Genomic DNA, 6,000 nt, shown 5'->3' with positions numbered 1-6,000 from the left:
ACCCTAATTTTGGCATTCGTCACTCTCTCTTCCCCATCCCCTCAATTGTCTATTATTTCCAATAAACTGGTCGGATCAACATTTGAATGCTCTTCTTCTTAATCTCACGCCGGGCATAACATTATTAAAAGAACCTTTGCCTCACTCCTAAATTGGAGCGAGACACCCATCCCTGGAGGTGCTCAAGGCCAGGCTGGATGGGGCCCTGGGCAGCCTGAGCTGGTGGGGGGCAGCCCTGCCCATGGCAGGGGTTGGGGCCGGGGGGGTTTTGAGGCCCCTTGCAGCCCAAACCCTTCTGTGATTCGATGAAATAAGAGCTGCCAGAGTGATAACGTTTCCCTGCCGCCACCACCAGATGATGCTCCTGAGCAAGCTATCAGAAGATCCGAAGGCTGCTTTTGTACGAACACACATACCTGCAGGCTGACTAATGGCATTATGGAGATAAAATGGCTTGAAAATCCATTCTTATTAATCATACAGGTATTTCTTAGGCATCATCGCTGCTAGTGCCTCTCTGGAATTACTCAGCTGAGCTCTTGCCGAGGTACTGCCAAAAAGGTGATTCCTTCCACGCAGCTGAAGATCTACAGCCACCAGTGCAGAGGGGATGCAGCACCCCCCCCCCCACACACACACAGAGCTGAATGCTCCTCTCCATGCACCCCTGCCTATGGGGAAATGGCATGGGGGACTGAAAGCTGCTGGTTCTTAATCACACACACAGAATCACAGAATGACCTGGGTTGGAAGGGACCTCAAGGATCATGTAGTTCCAACCCCCCTGCCTGGCAGGGCCACCAAACATACACATTTACTATATCAATGGTGTTGGCTGATGTAGTGAAAACCTTTAACAACTTCCCAATACCAAACCAAACATCCTTTTCCTACAAATACCAGATGTGTGAGATTACAGATGCTTTTATCAATTGCAATGGCACTCCAAGTGTTTTTTGGCTTCTCTCTTTCCTTGACCTCCCTGCTGTCTACTTTCGTGATGTCCCCATGATTTCTTTCATTGAGCAAAAGCCAGCCATGAAGGGCTGGGACCAAATCCTGCTGGTTTAGGATGGCCACAAGGGTAAATGTCCCCTCTAGGATTTATCTAAGGACAATAAATGACTGCCTGTGACCTAAATCAGGGCCGAGGCCAGTTCTCTAGCACTAATGTAATGCCACAGACTTTGCTTAGGTTTACATGTACGGGTTAAGCTAATCCAACAAGAAAGAACTATTTTCAGTGATGGTTCTTTCCCCTCACCCTCTCATATAAGCTTTTCAGTAATGCATCCTTTATCCAGAAATTAGCAATGACATTGAAAGAAACCCTTTAATACCATAAAATGACAACAAATCCGGGATTGGAAACCAGGGCTATTACCTTCCCTATATGTGTACTTATGGCATAAGCAATCATACCCCAGGGAAAACTCCGTCTCTGCCATTAGCCAGAGTACTCTGATGTTACACATCGCTTCCCTTGCAACTGGCAGTGAGCACAGATAACAGCATTACCCAAAGAGAGGCTAAGGTGGACAGGAATTCATCAAGCACACCTCTGCTTTTACATAATCCTAAAGGTGTGAGTGGCAAGGTTGTGTTTTCTTTCTTTTTTCCTTCCTTTTCCGTGTGAGCTGCTCCTGGGTGCCCCGTGTATCATTTGTGCTTAAAGCAATGACAGTTTTGCAGCTCAACCATTCATAAAGCCAGACAGAATCTTCATAGGACAATAACTTATTTGTGTTGAATTAGCTGAAAACAAAGTTTCCCCATGCTGGACAAATGGCTTCTAGCAAGGAGAGTTTTCTTTTCCACCCCTCATTCTGAATCCTTTTCAATTTTCTGGAGGAAAAGTGAACTTTTTATGCACACAATTACTGCGAGCCAAAAATAACAAGCTTTAAATTAGCAGGGAGTAGGTGGAGGGGTACACACAGCACAGCAGCTTGCCATAACAGTCTGGGTATAGAAATGAAGAGATAGGACTTGACATGCAGAATAACTAGAGCTGTCAGATGACTAATGGCTTTCACTCATTACAGACCGAGGCCATGGAAAAGTTGCTAATGAAGTGGGATTACTTAAAAATACGCCTCCATTAGCTAACAGGAGTCCCAGCCACACAGCCAGGTCTGCAGAGATACAGCCCACACCCGCCTTGCCAAGGGGATTTCAGCCTCTGGCCCATATCCCGCACGGTGCCAGTGTGGGCAGAGCAGAGCAGTGTGTGGGCTCCAGGAGCTGTCTGTGCTGTGTCTGATGGCAAACATCTCCAACAGGCCAATCCCTGTGCCTGACTCCTGGGCTGCTGCTGGACAACGCTGCTATCTGCTGTGGTGTGACAGGCTGCCCAAGGAGGCTGTGGATGCCCCATCCCTGCAGGCATTCAAGGCCAGGCTGGATGTGGCTCTGGGCAGCCTGGTCTGGTGGTTGGTGACCCTGCACATAGCAGGGGGTTGGAACTGGATGATCACTGTGGTCCTTTGCAACCTAAGCCATTCTGTGATACTCTGAATCTACAATAGTATGACATGGCAGCATTGCTCTGCCACTTCCCTCTGCATTATTCTCTCCCTCCGGCTCATTTTGAGGCAGCTCTCCGTCCCCTGGGCTCGGTGAGGTCCCTCGGCTCCCCACGGGCCGTGCCGTGATTGCGGGGCCGCCTTTGTGTGTTGCGTGCGGGCTGCGCGTGTCCCGCCGGTGTCCGCCCGCCCCCGTGGTACGGTCCCGTCCCCTCCCACCTGGTCTCCTCGTGGGCCATTGTCACACAACATTCCAACTCCGAACGCCCCGCTGCTCGCCGCCGCCGCGTCCCATAGGCTGGTTGGGCTCGGATTGACGTGCCGAAGGGCCGATAGCTGTCGGTCTCCAAGGCGCCCGGCGGCGCCGCCCCTCGCAGCGCTGGCAGTAACAATATGGCAGCGGCGCCTATTGGTGGCGGCGCGCTGTGAGCGGAGGGCGCCCGGCGGCGGCGGGCAGCGGCTCCCGGGGCGGGCGGTAACGGCGGTGCCGAGTCCGGGCAGGTGAGTGCGGGCGGGCTGCGGGCTCGCCCCGGGGCACGGCGCCGCGATCCCGGCCTGGCAGCTGAGAGCCCCCCGCCGCACACGGCGCTGGGGGGCCCGGGCGGGCCGCGCTTCCACACCGTCACCGGTGGGTGAGTGAGCGGGTGGGCGCCCGGTCGAGGCCCCGCTTTTGTTCTCGGTTCGGCCCGGCCGTGCCGTCCACGAGCATCGCGGCTCACGGGTGTCGCCCCGCCGCCGGGCTGCCCGCGTGCGCCGCGATAACGGGCGGGATGTGCCGGGGGAACGGGCGGCACGGGGCCGCCATGGGGCGAGTCGGGCCGCACCGAAACTGTGAATGAGGAGCAGCCGCCAGGCGCGAGGTGATGGTGGCTCGGGCGCCCCATCCGCGCTCGGAGCATCTCCTGCTCTCCCCGCGCCTCAAAGGGCTGCTGTCAATTCCAGCGACGCCTCCGTGCGGCGGGATAAATGACGGGACAAGGGCGAGCGGGCACCTTCTGCCCGGCAGCCCCCGCAGGGTCACGCCGAGCCCCGTGGGACGGTCCCGGGGGTGCGGGTGACCTTGGGACGCGGCTTTCGGTCGGCTTTTGCATCGTCTCTCCTCGGACACCTCGGGGCCGCTCCGTGCGGGGGCTGCGGGAAGCGCCGCTGTACGGCTGGGCTGGAAGGGACCTCAGCGACCGAGCCGTTGTTGGCTGTGCGTGTGTGCCGGGCTGGCCGTGGCACGGTGCGATGCACGGGGAAAGACGCGGCTCAAGAGGGACGCGGAAAGCTCCATCCCACCGGAGCCGTGGTCCCGTGCTCGTAGTGCGGCGTGATGCGGAAAGGAAACGTTTAAAGAAGGGGTTCTCCCCAGCGAGCGCTTAATTGGTAACTTCTTTGTCACCGTGTTCTTGCTTTAATGACCGAGTCATATTTTGGAGCCTCTAAACAAACAGAGCGCTCGTTGCCTTTCAGGGTAATTGGCTTTGAGAGCTGTCCCTTCATAAACCGAAGCAAGGCTGCCTGCCATTTGCCTTAATAGAAACAAGACGTGCTGCTGTTTTAAATGGCCTTTTTGGCCAGGTTTGTGCGAGTCCAACTCAGCATCTCCCCAGTGATGGACCTGGCCTTGCCTGGGAGAGTATGGATCACAATGGAGGGGGTTGTGTGGTCATTCCATGCCTGGGAATGTTGGGAAGACCTTGTGATGTATAGTTGGATGGTACCGTTGGTGCAATACAGTCCCCACAGAGGTACCAGCAGAACCTGTTAGACACCAGCGCCGTCTGCACCTCGTACAAAGTTCTCACGCTGTAGTGAGTGGTGAGGTATAAATAGAAACGCAAGGGATTTTAGCGACAGAATTCAAAGTTATGGTTTCCACAGCAACCGGCACTCAGGCCGTTGTCTACGTATGCAATATTTTCCTTATTTATTTATTTATTTATTCCCCCCCCCCCATCCCCTTTCTCTTAATCTGGCATTGTACCGTGTCAAACCCATCTTCCACGAGCACCAGGCACTTCCTTCTGCACCTCTATGGAGCATCCCCCCCGCTCTGTTCCCAGCTCTGGCAGCTGTAGGCACTGTGCCCTAGCCCCATCCTGCTCATCTTCTGTGTTCCTCTGAGCCCTCCTTTCAGTAGTAGCCCTCGCTTTCAGCTCAGGTGTGACTGGCACAGCACCAACACGAGTAGAACCCCTGTGTTTGAATCCCTGCCATTCCCATCTCCTTCATCTGCCCAGGCTGCCCAGGGAGGTGGTGGAGTCTCCTTCTCTGGAGATATTCAAGACCCGCCTGGACGCCTTCCTGTGTGACGTGGTGTAGGGAGCCTGCTTTGGCAGGGGGGTTGGACTCCATGATCTCTAGAGGTCCCTTCCAACCCCTACAATTCTGTGATTCTGTGATCTGATGGGTCATGGTCCGGGTGGTAGGTCCATGGTGAACACTAGGATGTAATGCTTGCTCTTAAGTCTTTGTCACCTTAGCATTGTGGTGTTGCTGACGTGTTTTCGTTTATAGCCAGGGGGTTGATGTATAGACGTGGTTGTGTCCAAGTTACAGTTTCCAGAGCAACCGAAGGTTTACATCGTGGAAGGCTGCTGTCTAAAACATGAAGCATCGTATTAAATATTCCCTTCTTAAATTCTGTATTTTTAAGCTACTGTTAGAAACGCAGCTGGGCTTATCTGAGAATACATGTAAAAACCTTAAATGACCACACAGATCATCTTCAGATGTGTACTTCTCTGGTGAGAATGGGAAATCTCAGCCCCTGAAGTAGTAATTACCCTTAGAGTTACAGCATAAGGCACTTTAGTTAAGGGGGAAACAAAAAAGGTGGAATGGAAGCGCTATCTCATCTGTATCTACAACCGGAGCTAATGGCAAATGTGCGGTTGGGCAAGGAGTAAAAGGGCTGATGGAGGCTGAAAGCAGACGTGAAATGAAGGGTTGTTATGGCTGGAGAACTGCTCCTACGAGGGCTGGGGGCCCAGGATCCCCCCGTGTCTGGGAGCAGTTGGGCAGACTGCGGTGCCGGAGGCTGTTTAATATATTTATTATCTCTTTGGCTGCTGCTCCATGTGAAACTGGGTCTCTCTTGCAGTTTCACAGATGGTTTTGCTCTGAGCAGTAATGCCAAAGACCTTCAGCGTCAAAACAGGTCACTTTCCTATTATAACTCAATTTGAGCCCGGCGTTACTTTCAGAAGAAGTGGATGCATCTGCATTGTGGGTTTTCTCCTTGCTCTGTGAAGAATTTTCTAAGTAATGGGAATGTTGTTCCCTTATAAATTGCTCTACTGGATAGCGGGGATTGGTTTGTGCAATGATGCCGTAAAATGGTTTGCAGGTTGCCTGGGAATCTGAGACAGGAGGCTTTAAGTGTTGGCTTGATCAAAAAGGAATTGCAACCAGAAAGGTCTCCAGGGTCTCCCTTTCTATTACTGTTAGTAACCTTCCAGCCTAATGTTTTTCTTTATTTACTTTATGC

At 53.2% G+C, this 6,000-nt stretch overlaps 1 protein-coding gene across 2 annotated transcripts in view; it reads left to right on the top strand.

The window, feature by feature from the left end:
* The first annotated feature begins 2,915 nt into the window (after positions 1-2,915).
* TIAM1 (TIAM Rac1 associated GEF 1) overlaps positions 2,916-6,000 on the top strand; it is a 163,166-nt gene continuing 160,081 nt past the window's right edge. For both annotated transcript variants that reach the window (XM_015881158.2, XM_015881178.2), the window contains exon 1: positions 2,916-3,026. The gene's annotated coding sequence lies outside the window, so the exon portion shown is untranslated. The remainder of the gene's footprint in view (positions 3,027-6,000) is intronic.

This window comes from Coturnix japonica, chromosome 1 (assembly GCF_001577835.2).
Source record: "Coturnix japonica isolate 7356 chromosome 1, Coturnix japonica 2.1, whole genome shotgun sequence".
Lineage (NCBI taxonomy): Eukaryota > Metazoa > Chordata > Aves > Galliformes > Phasianidae > Coturnix > Coturnix japonica.
The sequence above is the reverse complement of the archived record's forward strand: the minus strand, read 5'-3'. Positions and strand labels throughout refer to the sequence as shown.